Genomic DNA, 17,065 nt, shown 5'->3' on the forward strand with positions numbered 1-17,065 from the left:
GATCACCTGCAGAGGAATGGTCTATTTGAAGAGTTTCAGTCAGGTTTTAGAATTCATCATAGTACAGAAACAGCATTAGTGAAGGTTACAAATGATCTTCTTATGGCTTCGGACAGTGGACTTATCTCTGTGCTTGTTCTGTTGGACCTCAGTGCTGCTTTTGATACTGTTGACCATAAAATTTTATTACAGAGATTAGAGCATGCCATAGGTATTAAAGGCACTGCGCTGCGGTGGTTTGAATCATATTTGTCTAATAGATTACAGTTTGTTCATGTAAATGGGGAATCTTCTTCACAGACTAAAGTTAATTATGGAGTTCCACAAGGTTCTGTGCTAGGACCAATTTTATTCACTTTATACATGCTTCCCTTAGGCAGTATTATTAGACGGTATTGCTTAAATTTTCATTGTTACGCAGATGATACCCAGCTTTATCTATCCATGAAGCCAGAGGATACACACCAATTAGCTAAACTGCAGGATTGTCTTACAGACATAAAGACATGGATGACCTCTAATTTCCTGCTTTTAAACTCAGATAAAACTGAAGTTATTGTACTTGGCCCTACAAATCTTAGAAACATGGTGTCTAACCAGATCGTTACTCTGGATGGCATTTCCCTGATCTCTAGTAATACTGTGAGAAATCTTGGAGTCATTTTTGATCAGGATATGTCATTCAAAGCGCATATTAAACAAATATGTAGGACTGCCTTTTTGCATTTACGCAATATCTCTAAAATCAGAAAGGTCTTGTCTCAGAGTGATGCTGAAAAACTAATTCATGCATTTATTTCCTCTAGGCTGGACTATTGTAATTCATTATTATCAGGTTGTCCTAAAAGTTCCCTAAAAAGCCTTCAGTTGGTTCAGAATGCTGCAGCTAGAGTACTGACGGGGACTAGCAGGAGAGAGCATATCTCACCCGTGTTGGCCTCTCTTCATTGGCTTCCTGTTAATTCTAGAATAGAATTTAAAATTCTTCTTCTTACTTATAAGGTTTTGAATAATCAGGTCCCATCTTATCTTAGGGACCTCGTAGTACCATATTACCCCATTAGAGCGCTTCGCTCTCAGACTGCGGGCTTACTTGTAGTTCCTAGGGTTTGTAAGAGTAGAATGGGAGGCAGAGCCTTCAGCTTTCAGGCTCCTCTCCTGTGGAACCAGCTCCCAATTCAGATCAGGGAGACAGATACCCTCTCTACTTTTAAGATTAGGCTTAAAACTTTCCTTTTCGCTAAGGCTTATAGTTAGGGCTGGATCGGGTGACCCTGGACCATCCCTTGGTTATGCTGCTTTAGACGTAGACTGTGGGGGGGTTCCCATGATGCACTGTTTCTTTCTCTTTTTGCTCCGTATGCATCACTCTGCATTTAATCATTAGTGATCGATCTCTGCCCCCCTTCTCGGCATGTCTTTTTCCTGGTTCTTTCCCTCAGCCCCAACCAGTCTCAGCAGAAGACTGCCCCTCCCTGAGCCTGGTTCTGCTGGAGGTTTCTTCCTGTTAAAAGGGAGTTTTTCCTTCCCACTGTGGCCAAGTGCTTGCTCATAGGGGGTCGTTTTGACCGTTGGGGTTTTTCATAATTATTGTATGGCCTTGCCTTACAATATGGAGCGCCTTGGGGCAACTGTTTGTTGTGATTTGGCGCTATATAAGAAAAAAAGTTTATTGATTGATTGATTGATGATCCGGGCAGGAGGTGGTGCCGGACCGGGAGTACAGAGGGGTGAGGTGTGATGGGGCTTGATCCGGGACACGTGGAAAACGGGATGGATCCGCAGTGAGGCCGGAAGCTGAAGCCTCACTGCGGCTGGACTGATGACCTTGATGATCTTGAACGGACCGATATACCGGTCCTGCAGTTTATGGGAGTCCACTTGAAGGGGTATGTCCTTAGTAGACAACCACACTGCCTGCCCTGGCCGGTACGTAGGGGCCGGGGTCCGCCGACGGTCTGCATGGGCCTTCGTCCTCATCCGGGCCCTCAGCAAGGCAGAACGGGCGGCACGCCACACCCAACGGCACTTCCGTAGGTGGGCCTGGACCGAGGGCACACCGACCTCTCCCTCAACCACCGGAAACAAAGGAGGTTGGTACCCCAGACACACCTCGAAAGGGGAGAGGCCGGTGGCTGACGACACCTGGCTGTTATGGGCATACTCGATCCAGGCCAGATGGGTACTCCAGGCCGCCGGGTGCGCGGCTGTCACGCAACGCAGGGCCTGCTCCACCTCCTGATTGGCCCGTTCTGCTTGCCCGTTGGTCTGGGGATGATACCCGGATGAGAGACTCACCGTGGCCCCCAGTTCCCGGCAGAAGCTCCTCCAGACTTGTGAGGAGAACTGGGGACCGCGATCGGAGACGATGTCTGTTGGGATCCCATGCAACCGGACGACGTGGTGGACCAGGAGGTCCGCTGTCTCCTGGGCCGTCGGGAGCTTCGGGAGGGCCACGAAGTGGGCCACCTTGGAGAATCGGTCCACTATCGTGAGGATGGTGGTGTTGCCCTGGGACGGCGGGAGGCCCGTGACAAAATCCAGGCCGATGTGGGACCAGGGGCGATGGGGCACGCGCAGCGGCTGGAGCAGTCCCGAAGCCCTGCGATGGTCAGCCTTGCCCCTGGCGCAGGTGGTGCAGGCCTGGATATAATCCCGGACGTCGGCTTCTAGGGACGCCCACCAGAAGCGCTGCCGGACAACTGCCACGGTTCTTCGCACCCCTGGATGACAGGAGAGCTTAGAGCCGTGACAGAAGTCCAGGACTGCAGCCCTAGCTTCTGGTGGGACGTAGAGTCTGTTCTTCGGCCCAGTTCCAGGGTCCGGGCTTCGTGCCAGGGCCTCCCGGACGGTTCTCTCTACGTCCCAGGTGAGGGTGGCCACGATAGTGGACTCCGGGATGATGGGTTCCGGTGGATCCGACAACTCCGTTTTGACTTCATCTTCATGTACCCGGGACAAGGCATCCGATCTCTGGTTCTTGGTCCCGGGACGGTAGGTGATCCGGAAGTCAAAACGGCCGAAGAACAGTGACCAGCGGGCTTGCCTGGGGTTCAGCCGCTTGGCGGTCCTGATATACTCCAGGTTCCGGTGGTCAGTGAAAACCGTGAATGGCATGGACGTTCCCTCCAACAGATGTCTCCACTCTTCAAGAGCCTCTTTCACCGCAAGGAGTTCTCGATTGCCGACGTCATAGTTCCGTTCGGCCGGGGTCAACCTGCGGGAAAAATAGGCACACGGGTGAAGGACCTTATCGGTCCTCCCACTCTGGGAAAGCACAGCTCCTATCCCTGAGTCCGAGGCATCCACTTCAACCACTAACTGGCGACTAGGATCGGGCTGCACCAGAACGGGTGCAGACGAGAAGCGCCGTTTCAACTCCTTGAACGCGGCATCGCAACGATCCGACCAGGTGAAGGGGACTTTTGGTGAGGTCAGGGCTGTCAGGGGGCTAACTACCTGACTGTAGCCCTTAATGAACCTCCTGTAGAAATTAGCAAAGCCGAGGAACTGTTGCAGCTTCCTACGGCTAGTGGGTTGGGGCCAGTCTCTCACCGCCGCAACCTTGGCCGGATCAGGAGCGACGGAGTTGGGGGAGATGATAAACCCCAGGAAGGACAAAGAAGTGCGGTGAAACTCGCACTTCTCGCCCTTCACAAACACTCGGTTCTCCAACAACCGCTGCAGGACCTGACGTACATGCCGGACATGGGTCTCAGGGTCCGGAGAGAAGATGAGTATATCATCCAGATATACGAAGACGAATCGGTGCAGGAAATCCCGCAAGACATCATTAACCAATGCTTGGAACGTCGCGGGGGCGTTTGTAAGACCGAACGGCATGACCAGGTACTCAAAGTGACCTAACGGGGTGTTAAATGCCGTCTTCCACTCGTCTCCCTTCCGGATCCGAACCAGGTGATACGCATTTCTAAGATCGAGCTTGGTGAACATTTGGGCTCCATGCAGGGGCGTGAACACTGAATCCAACAAGGGCAATGGGTATCGGTTACGAACCGTGATTTCGTTCAGCCCCCTGTAATCAATGCATGGACGTAGTCCGCCATCCTTTTTTCCCACAAAAAAGAAACCTGCACCCATCGGGGAGGTGGAATTCTGGATCAACCCGGCAGCTAAAGAGTCCCGGATGTAGGTCTCCATTGATTCGCGCTCAGGTCGTGAGAGGTTGTACAACCTCCTGGACGGGAACTCAACGCCCGGAACCAAATCAATGGCACAATCGTACGGACGGTGGGGGGGAAGGGTGAGCGCCAGATCCTTACTGAATACATCCACAAGGTCATGGTACTCCACCGGCACCATCCCTAGATTGGGCGGGACTCTGACCTCCTCCTTAGCCTGGGAACCGGGAGGAACCGAGGAACCTAAACATACCCGATGGCAGGTCTCGCTCCACTGAACCACTACCCCGGACGGCCAATCGATCCGGGGATTGTGTTTTAACATCCAGGGGAACCCTAAAATCACACGGGAGGTAGCAGGAGTCACAAAAAACTCGATCTCCTCCCGGTGATTTCCTGAGGTGGTGTCTTATGTGTGATTGGAGGGAGTAGGGAGCCATCTAGTGCCCGCACCTGCACAGGCGAGGTAAGCGCCACCAGAGGGAACCCTAACTCCCTGGCCCATCTGCTGTCTAACAGATTCCCTTCAGAGCCCGTGTCCACCAGTGCTGGGGCCTTCAGGGTTAAATCCTCATAAAGGATTGTAACTGGGAGTCATGTGGCAATGTGGGTGTGTCCCACGTGAATGTCTCGACCCACCCCTAGCCCAGTTTCTAGGGGCGGGCATTGGTGTTTAACCGCTCGGGGCAGTCTCTTACCTGATGCTCTATCGAGCCACAAACAACACACGCTCCGCGGGCCAGCCTCCTCTGTCTATCTGGTGCCCTAAATGTGGCCCTGCTCGAGTCCATAGCTTTGTCAGCAGGGGGAGCTGTAACCACACGGAGCGCAGGGGCCGTGGAGCGTGGGGAGGGCGGAACGCGGTCGGAACCGGAAGGGAGAGGGACGGCGCGTGCCCGGCCATGCCCTTCGTCTCGTTCCCGACGGCGTTCTTCTAACCGATTGTCTAATCGTATGACGAGATCAATAAGCCCATCTAAATCCCGCGGTTCGTCCTTAGCCACCAGGTGCTCCTTTAGTACCAATGACAGTCCGTTTACAAAGGCTGCGCTCCGGCGCCCGTCTCAGTGACAGCAGCACGGCTGAAGCGGTCTCTCCTCTATTTGGGTGATCGAACACTGTTCTGAACTCCCTCACAAACCCATCATATGTCTGAAGGAGCCGTGAATTCTGCTCCCAGAGCGCTGTAGCCCAAGCGCGTGCCTCACTGCAAAGCAGGTTTATTACATAAGCTATCTTGCTGGCATCAGTCGCGTACATGACAGGACGTTGTGCGAAGACGAGCGAACACTGCATAAGGAAGTCCGCGCACGTCTCCACACAACCTCCGTACGGCTGTGGAGGGCTTATGTATGCTTCCGGGGAAGGTGGGGGGGGTCGTTGAACGACCTGTGGAACGTCACTTGTACGCACAGGGTCGACAGGAGGGAGAGCCGCAGCAGCGCCCTGAGGGTGCGCTTCCACCTGCGCGGCGAGAGCCTCCACCCTGCGGTTAAGGAGGACGTTCTGCTCGGTCATTAAATCCAACCGAGCCGTGAAAGCGGTGAGGATCCGCTGCAACTCACCGATCATTCCTCCTGCGGACGCCTGTGCGCCCTGTTCTTCCATCGGCCGTTCAGCAGCCGGTTGACGCCCCTCGGGATCCATGACGCTGGCCGAGATATCCTGTTGGGAAAGTGTAGGTACACGGACCCACAACAGGGGGCGCAAATGAACGGACAATGGAATAGGTCAAATAACAACACTTTACTGTTGTGAATGTGCACAACAAATACAACAGATTGCAACAATAGACAATAGTCGATTCACAAGGTGTCGTGTGGGCAGGCTCGAAGATAGGAGACGCCTGTCCAAAGCAGAACCGGAACCACACGATTTCCTCCGCCACCAGACCCCGGGAATACTGGAGCCGCCAAGTCCCGAACTCCCAGGTGGCCACTGCCTCTGCGTGTCGGATCTGGTACTGCTGGCGAGGAACAAAAAGCAAGTGAATGAGGATGCGTTTGCACCCAGGAATCAGCACGGCAGGAATGCTACCTCCACCTCTCGTTGGAAAAACAGTCCAAAAACTAATGCACAAAAGTCACAAAGGATATTGTCAAGCAGACAGCTGAGGTACGTTACCTTCCAGGTAGAACGATATCTCGGCAAAGAGGTGGAGACGTCGTCCTGCTGATATACTCCTGCCGATCAGATGATTGGTAACAGCTGTTGCAGGTGATGCGTGACAGCTGTCACCCTGGCTGCTCCTGTGAGGCGGCTGCGCCCTCTGGTGCCTGGAGCCCGCACTCCAGACAGGGCGCCCTCTGGTGGTGGGTCAGCAGTACCTCCTCTTCTGGCGGCCCACACAACACATTGTCTTGGATGGATTTGTTGATTTTAACACTATACGCTGTGGCAAATTATAGATTATGATACAAATACTACTTTCCTCTTTGATCCCTTCCCAACAAAATTATTTAACCCTCAAGCGACCAAACTATTTTAGTGACTAATATGACCAAGTAGGGTTATTTATGACCCCATTAACTTTATTTTGGAATACTTCTGTATAAATTATTGTTTTAGGGTTCTTCATATTTATTTCACTCTCTAATATATTTGTCCATCATCCTTTTCATCCTCACTCTGGGCATCAAGAATCCGTCTTAAAGGTTGTGCAGCTGTAAATCTTGCTATTCTCGGTCTGTAGGCCATGCTTCCTTGCAAAATAGTAAAATCTAATGATTAGGGCCCCTTCACACATAACACGATCTACGTCGACTAGCGCATGAAGGAGGAATTGCGTGCTAATTGTGAGAAATCGGAGCTGCCTCCAACGCCTCGTTCACCTGTTGCTACAACTATTTCTGCACACTACCGGCTGAAAGACAGAGTGTGTGCTGTGAGAGCCCATTCGATCCCTCTCGTGGCAGGAGCCGGCCAAATTCCAGTTGACACACACGAACATCGAACACTGCTTGCTTGGCACTTAGAAAATGTTTGACCATTCGCACTATTAGCACAAAAACAGTCAGCAGACGATCACTTTTGAACTGGATGTGAAATTTGTCTAAGTGCCCCCACAACTGTGAAGTTGCCAAGTACACATGTGCGTGCCAGAGTGTCAGCTCCCCCGCAACACATGTATGCGTGTGTTTCATGTGCTCCCCCACCCCCCACGCTCCCCTAACACATGGTGTGTGTGTGGTCCGCAGGTGAGGTGCCTCTCATCTGATCACAGAGTGACACCTTGTTCTGTGCGCTGAATGGACAGGGGGCATGGCTGGCTGTCAACAGCAGCAGTTGACATCACTGGTTCGGGACGTCACAGCTGCAGAACACGTACCGTGTTTTGACAGGCACGTGTGTGTGTGTGTGCTTGCTGTCCTCATGTGGAAATACATAAAAACATATATCGCTTTTGCGGCGGGCCAGTGACGCACGCATATTGACAGGCTGTCCCAGGTGAAATGGACCATCAGATCATAACACAGAGCGGGTGATCTGAATGTCACGTCACCCACTTTTTGGCACTTCCCAACCACCGTACTAGAGGCTTCCAGTGGATTGTTTGCTGTTGTGACGCTCTTCCAAGCTTTACAAGGTTGTATACATTTCTTTTTTTTCTGTTTAGCACTCTTCTGGTTGTTAAGTGTATCTTCTCTGAATCTTATTTAACTACTGTGCTGTTGTGAATCGTTAGCGCTTAGCATTCACTAGCAGTTAGCATTCGCTAGCTCGGTCGACTCACCCCCCCTCCCCCCCCGCCGTTACTTTTATAGCTGTTTTTTGTACCTGCTTAATACTTCTGTTAGTTTGTCAGTGTAACTGCTGTGAATATTAGGTCATTATTTTACTCCTGTGTAAATCTTAGGAGTGGTTAGCATTTTCGGTAGCGGTTATCTTGCGTCAGCTAGTTCGACCCCCCAGTTTCTTGAATATTTCTGTTAGTTTTTTTGTGTAACTGTTGTGAATTTTAGCTTAGTACTTTGCTCTTGCGTTAATGTTAGGAGTGGTTTACTCTTAGCAGGGCTTTTTTTTTTACTTCTACTTTTTCAGTATAACTGCTGTGAATTTTAACTAATTTATTTACTTCTGTGTGAATCCTGTGTGAGCCTTAGGAATGGTTAACTTATTCATTATTGGTTAGCTTGTGCTTGCTTGGCTTGTTCGCTGTCCTTGAATTTCCTAGTGCAAAAAGTACACTACTTTACACCCTTCGTAAATCCTGCGTGATGTTGGAAGATAGGGTGGCTCTCTTAGAGAACCATGTCCATAAGTTAGAACAGCTTCTTTGCTCAGTGGAGTTAAATGTTACGGGCACTCCAGATGAGGTTAGTGTTGGGCCGGCTAGCATGCCCATTAGCATCAGCCTAGAAACGCTGGCTGTGAAGGACGGCTTTCGGGCTGTGACCGGGTGGAGGAAGCCCTGTTGGGCTTGGTACCCGGTTGTGGTACCCCGATCACACTCACCACTGTGAACTGTGAATCAGATCTCCCCCTTGGATTTGCCTGATGTGAATTCTCTGAGCCCATGAGTGACTTCCACTCCTGTCTCCAGGCCAAAACACTGGACTTTAGTGATAGGGGATTCTATCACCCGCAAGGTCAGGTTGCAGACACCATCTTAGGGTGCTGGTGCAGCAGAAGGGAAGACAGACTAAGGAACATGACATGAGATATGGTCACATAGTTATTCACATCGGCACCAATGATGTCAGGACGAATCACTCAGAGATCACAAAAATGGACATAGAGAGGACTTGTGACCTTGCCAGAAAGATGTGTCGACATCAATTAATAGTCTCTGGTCCCCTCCCCTCCCGGGGTAATGATGAGGCATTTAGCAGGCTGACATCGTTAAATAGGTGGCTGGTGCAGTTTTGTAGACAGCAAGGCTTTAGCTGTATTGATAACTGGCCTACGTTCTGGGGCCATCGTGGCTTGCTGATGCCAGGTGGCCTCTACCCTATGAGGGAAGGCGCCGCCATCTTGTCTGCGAACATAGATAGAGCTCTACAGGGAGGGTAACATTAGGAATTTATAGCAGGCCATGGAGGAGGTGATTAGAGAGCATGCAAGGCTTATGAAAATGTGGGTGTGGAATCCATTATCTTAGCGGGGAAATTAGTGCAGAAAATCCACTATGGTATTAGTGCAGTTTATCTGCCAGGGAGGGAAAGTCAACAAGTTGAGACTGTGGCCTGCTTCCGTAGAAGTGCCCATAAAAATCATACAGGGATATGCATTGCAAACTTAATACCCGTTACTACATTGGATGATGTTAAAATTGAGGATGACCCAATGGTTGTTCCAGCAAAATCAATTCTGATCAATTCTGCAAATAATTTATGGAAATTGTGGCTGCATTAGGATTTCGGCAATGCATTCAGGACTCGACGCACATAAGTGGAAATACCCTGGATTTGGTTCTCACACGTGGTATTGCTGTCACGAATATTGACATCATGCCTCTTACATCAGTGGTCTCTGATCACTCACTTATTAAGTTTACAGTTTCGGTGCCGTGTTTTGTGGAACAACAGCCTTATTTATCACTACGGCGATGCATCAACTCAACAACTCGAACTCGAAGCTAGACTGCCTGATGTTTTAGCTTCACATTTGGCAAATACCCAATCAGTAGACAGTCTTATGGTATGGTTTAAACTGAGTCCCCAAAACTACATTTGACATGATTCTGCCACCTTTGTTAAAATCATGCCTCCCCAAAACACAGTCACCTTGGTTTAATGATTACCTGCGTGACCTCAAGCATAAGGCTAGAGTTCTAGAACGGAAATGGCGTAGTTCAAAATTAGAAATATTCCACCTTGCATGGTGTGATGCTATCTTAGACTATAAGCATGCATTATTGGCTACAAAGCTACTCTGATTTGATCAACAAAAACAAGCAGAACTCAAAGTTCTTGTTCAACACGGTGGCAACACTTATTCATGGACAACCACCTGTAGTTCGCTGTCCTTTTACAGCACAAGATTTCCTGGATTACTTTGAGAAGAAAATAGAAGACATTAGGTTAAACATATCCCAACATGCCTTAACCCAGCCACTACACCCTGCTATTGAGGTGGGCTCCATTACTGAGGTATTACCTAGATTTACAGAATTTGAGAGTATCTCTCTAGGCATGCTGACGAAACTCGTAACGTCAACAAAAAGCACAACCTGTCTATTTGAACCTATACCAACAAAACTGTTTAAGGACCTGTGGCCCACTCTTGGGCCGACTGTGCTGGAAATGATTAATCTTTCTTTAACTTCTGGATCTGTTCCTAAATGTTGCAAATCTGCAGTGATTAAACTATTACTTAAAAAACCTAATCTTGATCCTAGTGTACTGAAAAACTATCAGCCAATACCAAATGTATCATTTTGCTCTAAAATTCTGGAAAAAGTGGTGTCACGGCAGCTCGTAGACTATCTTACTGAGAATAATCTGTTTGAGCCACTGCAGTCTGCTTTTAGAAAATATCATTCCACAGAGACGGCTCTCACTAAAGTGGTGAATGATCTTCTGCTTGCAATGGATTTGGACACCACTATGGTTCTTGTGCTGTTAGATTTCAGTGCTGCATTTGATACTGTGGATCATCATATTCTACTTGATATGGTGGAAAATCATTTTGGGATTACTGGGAGTGCCCTTGCATGGTTGATGCCATACTTGACCAGTCATTCTCACTGTGTTTTGTACAGTAACACTACCTTTAACCTTAGTGACATGAAATTTGGGGTTCCACAGGGGTTTGTCTTAGGCCCCCTGCTTTTCTCTCTTTTTATAACACCCCTTGGGCACTATTGTGGTGCTTTGGGATTACCTTTCACTGGTATGCTGATGATACACAGTTATAGATGCTGATAACTGCTGGTCATCTCATCCACATAAAATCCTTAGAAGATTGCCTTGCATCAGTGAGAAGCTGGATGTTTAGAAACTTCCTCCTTTTAAACTCTGATGAGACTGAAATGATGGTTCTTGGTCCAGTGTGACATCAGCATCAATTTGACCTGTTAACGCTTAGCCTAGGCTCGTGTGTCATACATCACACTGACAAAGCGAGCAACCTTGGGGTAATTTTTGATCCTACGTTGTCCTTTGGCTCCCACATTAGAAATATTACGATGACTGCTTTCTTCCACTTGCGAAATATAGTGAAGATTCATCCCATCTTGTCTATGGCTGATGCTGAGACCCGGATCCATACGTTTATCTCTTCTAGACTGGACTACTGCAATGTTTTATTTTCTGGTTTACCACAGTCTAGCATTAGGGGTCTCCAGTTGGTTCAAAATGCTGCTGCCAGACTTTTGACACGAAGCAGAAAGTTTGACCACATTACACCCATTTTGGCATCCCTGTTCCAGTCAGATCAGATTTTAAGGTTCTGCTACTAGTCTATAAAATTGTTCATGGACTGCCTCCTCCCTACCTAGCTGACCTAATTAAACCTTATGTACCGCCCGGGCTTTGCATTCTCAGGGTGCAGGACTACTTTGTTCTCAGGGTGCAGGATTACTTCTTAAAGTCTGCGGATCACAAGAGCTTTCTTTTGTCATGCCCCTGTTCTGTAATGATCTCCCTGCATCATTAAAACAGTCAGACTCTGTGGAGGCTTTCAAGTCCAGACTTAAGACGCACTTAGTTTCCCTTTTGTATGGCTAGCATAATGGCATCGTATAATTCTACACTTTTCACCCTTTACTTAATTTTATTAGGCCTCAACTTTACATAAATTCCGGGTCTTTTAGTGAAGCTTAGGGGTAGTGGCTGGCGATCACCTTAGTATTTCCTATTTTTCTTGTTGTTTAATGCTGACAAATTATACAGTATTTCTTGTCTTTCTGATGCCTGATTCTGTTTTTAGTCTCTCTGTTTAAGATGCAGCTCCATCCAGAGATGGGTGTGGTAATTCTGTTGGAGACCCTCCTGTCATGTGCACCAACAGTATCTCGTGTATATTCGTTTTGTGAATTGTTCTGTAATTTATGTCTGTAGCCTGGCCCAAGCAGAGGGTCACCCCTTTGAGTCTGGTCTGCTTGAGGTTTCTTCCTCAGAGGGAGTTTTTCCTTACCACTGCTGCTCTGGGGGTTAGTAAGGTTAGACCTTACTTGTGTGAAGCGCCTTGAGATGCTTCACACAAGCGCCTTTGGAGAGGAAATGGCGTCTCACTAATTTAGAAGATCTTCACTTAGCCTGGAAAAAGAGTCTGTTGCTCTATAAAAAAGCCCTCCGTAAAGCTAGGACGTCTTACTACTCATCACTAATTGAAGAAAATAAGAACAACCCCAGGTTTCTTTTCAGCACTGTAGCCAGGCTGACAAAGAGTAGAGCTCTATTGAGCCGAGTATTCCTTTAACTTTAACTAGTACTGACTTCATGACTTTCTTTGTTAATAAAATTTTAACTATTAGAGAAAAAATTACTCATAACCATCCCAAAGATGTATCGTTATCTTTGGCTGCTTTCAGTGATGCCGGTATTTGGTTAGACTCTTTCTCTCAGATTGTTCTGTCTGAGTTATTTTCATTAGTTACTTCCTCCAAACCATCAACATGTCTATTAGACCCCATTCCTACCAGGCTGCTCAAGGAAGCCCTACCATTAATTAATGCTTCGATCTTAAATATGATCAATCTATCTTTATTAGTCGGCTATGTACCACAGGCTTTTAAGGTGGCAGTAATTAAACCATTACTTAAAAAGCCATCACTTGACCCAGCTATCTTAGCTAATTATAGGCCAATCTCCAACCTTCCTTTTCTCTCAAAAATTCTTGAAAGGGTAGTTGTAAAACAGCTAACTGATCATCTGCAGAGGAATGGTCTATTTGAAGAGTTTCAGTCAGGGTTTAGATAGAGCATGCCATAGGTATTAAAGGCACTGCACTGCGGTGGTTTGAATCATAATTATCTAATAGATTACAATTTGTTCATGTAAATGTGGAATCTTCTTCACAGACTAAGGTTAATTATGGAGTTCCACAAGGTTCTGTGCTAGGACCAATTTTATTCACTTTATACATGTTTCCCTTAGGCAGTATTATTAGACGGCATTGCTTAAATTTTCATTGTTACGCAGATGATACCCAGCTTTATCTCTGCATGAAGCCATAGGACACACACCAATTAGCTAAACTGCAGGATTGTCTTACACACATAAAGACATGGATGACCTCTAATTTCCTGCTTTTAAACTCAGATAAAACTGAAGTAATTGTACTTGGCCCCACAAATCTTAGAAACATGGTGTCTAACCAGATCCTTACTCTGGATGGCATTACCCTGACCTCTAGTAATACTGTGAAAAATCTTGGAGTCATTTTTGATCAGGATATGTCATTCAATGCGCATATTAAACAAATATATAGGACTGCTTTTTTGCATTTGCGCAATATCTCTAAAATTAGAAAGGTCTTGTCTCAGAGTGATGCTGAAAAACTAATTCATGCATTTATTTACTCTAGGCTGGACTATTGTAATTCATTATTATCAGGTTGTCCTAAAAGTTCCCTGAAAAGCCTTCAGTTAATTCAAAATGCTGCAGCTAGAGTACTGACAGGGACTAGAAGGAGAAAGCATATTTCACCCATATTGGCCTCTCTTCATTGGCTTCCTGTTAATTCTAGAACAGAATTTAAAATTCTTCTTCTTACTTATAAGGTTTTGAATAATCAGGTCCCATCTTATCTTAGGGACCTCATAGTACCATATCACCCCAATAGAGCGCTTCGCTCTCAGACTGCAGGCTTACTTGTAGTTCCTAGGGTTTGTAAGAGTAGAATGGGAGGCAGAGCCTTCAGCTTTTGCGCTCCTCTCCTGTGGAACCAGCTCCCAATTCAGATCAGGGAGACAGACACCCTCTCTACTTTTAAGATTAGGCTTAAAACTTTCCTTTTCGCTAAGGCTTATAGTTAGGGCTGGATCAGGTGACCCTGAACCATCCCTTAGTTATGCTGCTATAGACTTAGACTGCTGGGGGGTTCCCATGATGCACTGAGTGTTTCTTTCTCTTTTTGCTCTGTATGCACCACTCTGCATTTAATCATTAGTGATTTATCTCTGCTCCCCTCCACAGCATGTCTTTTTCCTGGTTCTCTCCCTCAGCCCCAACCAGTCCCAGCAGAAGACTGCCCCTCCCTGAGCCTGGTTCTGCTGGAGGTTTCTTCCTGTTAAAAGGGAGTTTTTCCTTCCCACTGTTGCCAAGTGCTTGCTCACAGGGGGTCGTTTTGACCGTTGGGGTTTTACATAATTATTGTATGGCCTTGCCTTACAATATAAAGCGCCTTGGGGCAACTGTTTGTTGTGATTTGGCGCTATATAGATAAAATTGATTTGATTTGATTTGATTTGATTTGAGACAACTCTGTTGTGATTTGGAGCTATATAAATTGAAATTGAAAATTGAAATTGTGAGCTCTGCTCCACATGACACCGCGTCTGTCCTGCTTCGCGCCGTCCACAAGAACCGCGTGTTGGGCCGGACACACGCATGGGGCCGGCTGGACACGCCAGGTTCAGCAGATGTGGACATGATAAGAGCGCACTGCTCCATTCATGTCATTTCATGATTGTACATCTGTGACCATGGGTCATCTACAGACGAACAGGCCATTCATACTTGTATTGTCCACTTGATAAGAGGGATTCAGTAAAATGCATTGTTGTTTTTATCGTGTGTGATTTTATTTTTTTTAAATACGTCCAGCTCCTTCTTGATTTCAGGCATTTTTCCGCAACTTTTATATGCCAGCGATGGCAATCAGAGCTTTTGCAAATTGCAGGTTCAAAATCCAGTGGGTAGCATGTATTTTTTTTCATAGCAGCTGCGTGATGTGGTTACAAATGCTCCAGCTGCTCGCATTGTGTTCCCGCTGTGACAGTTTCGTGCATGCTCGTGCACAACACCGTCGCATGCATGAAACCGTCACAGTGGGATCATTCACATCTTCCCGTCGGCTCGATATTTTCGTGGTTCGCTCATACGAGCTGTCCCGCCGTGATTCACCCTGATTTGTACTTATTCGTACTATGTGTGAAGGGACCCTTACAGTTGGCAAATTACAATACTATATGATGCTATAATGTCGAAAATCTCATTGACCTTCTTGGGGGTTATAACTGACCCCGCACAAGTTTGGATTATACTTGCCACACGGATCAGCTGATAAATGGACTGCATTTATATAGCGCTTTTCCATCTGCATCAGACGCTCAAACCGCTTTACAATTATGCCTCACATTCACCCCGATGTCAGGGTGCTGCCATACAAGGCGCTCACTACACACCGGGAGCAATAGGAGATTAAAGGCCTTGCCCTTAGTGATTTTCCAGTCAGGCGGGGATTTGAACTCATGATCTTCTGGACTCAAACTCAACACCTTAACCACTAGACCAGGGGTGGGCAACCTGTTCCAGAAAGAGCCATGAGGGTGCAGGTTTTCTTTGCAGCCACTGACTCCACCAGGTGATTTCACTGATTAACTGATTCCATCTGCTCAAAGTGATATTAATCAGTAAAATCACCTGGTGGAGTCAGTGGCTGCAAAGAAAACCTGCACCCTCATGGCTCTTTCTGGAACAGGTTGCCCACCCCTGCACTAGACCATCACCTCCCCCATCCTTGCTAAATTCTATGAACAAATGCAGGAGAAACAGCTTGACAGATTCATGATAGAAAACCTTTTTCCAATTAAAATTAGACAAATGGTGCACAAAAATATATGTCCGGGGTCATAGATAACCCCAGGGTTATGGAAAGTGGTCTTCACCTGACCCACTACTGAAAATGGTTATTTTTGTCAATAACAGGCATTATTATCATTTACTGAGGTGTTGCTGGGACGGTAGCATAGATTTACTTTTACGCTACCTGGCCGCAGTAACTGACGGGTATCCCAATACCCGCCCGCTGTGTAAAAACTGATGACGTCATGGCGCTCAGCCAAAGAACTGTCCGCAGACGAAAAGATGAAAAGGCGAGAAGTATGTGTTGTCCCAACATGGATATTCTGGATGATTTTATCATGGATAGTCCTTTAATGAACAGCAGCCAAAGCAGCCAGCTTGATGAGGACGCCCTGGAGAATTTAGAGAGCAGCGCGGTACCAGCCAACACGAAAAAAGTTAAAGTGAGCCAACTTTTTATGTATGAGTTTGCTGTGTGTTGTGCGTTTTGAAATTACATTAAATATTGTTAATGTGATTACACATGTTGTATATCTCAGTAAGTGATAATAATGCAAATGACATGCTGTTGTCGTGCGGTATGCATTTTCTGAGTCCCTCCGTCCATGCCTCGTCTAACTCGGGCGAATATCGGTCATCTTGGGCGACTGGGCATGGACATCGGGCCTCTGAAAACTGTTACTGTATTATTACCTTTCCTGTATGCTTTAAATCTACACTGATGAAACTTAATCTTAAGAAACCCAACCTAGATCCGGGTTTGCTGGCTAATTATAGACCAGTATCGAATCTACCATTGTGTTGAAACATTTTTGAAACAGCAGTTTCACAGCAGCTTATGTCTTATCGCACTGATAACAACCACTGCAGACAGCCTTGAGAAGTAAAGTTGTGAAAGATCTTCTGCTGGCAATGGATTCAGACACCAACACAGTGCTGCTGCTGGATCTCAGTGCAGCATTCAGTATGGTTGATCATTGTAGATTGCTAAACAGAGTAGAATTTTTTTTTTTTTTTGTATTGAACAAAATTCTCTGGTCTGATGAGACAAAGATTGAGCTCTTTGGTGTGAATGCCAGGTGTCATGTTTGGAGGAAACCAGGCAACATCCCTACAGTGAAACATGGTGGTGGCAGCATCATGCTGTGGGGATGTTTGTCAGCGGCAGGAACTGAGAGACTAGTCAGGATTGAGGGAAAGACGAATGCAGCAATGTACAGAGACGTCCTG

The sequence above is a fragment of the Thalassophryne amazonica genome, chromosome 2 (assembly GCF_902500255.1).
Source record: "Thalassophryne amazonica chromosome 2, fThaAma1.1, whole genome shotgun sequence".
Classification (NCBI taxonomy): domain Eukaryota; kingdom Metazoa; phylum Chordata; class Actinopteri; order Batrachoidiformes; family Batrachoididae; genus Thalassophryne; species Thalassophryne amazonica.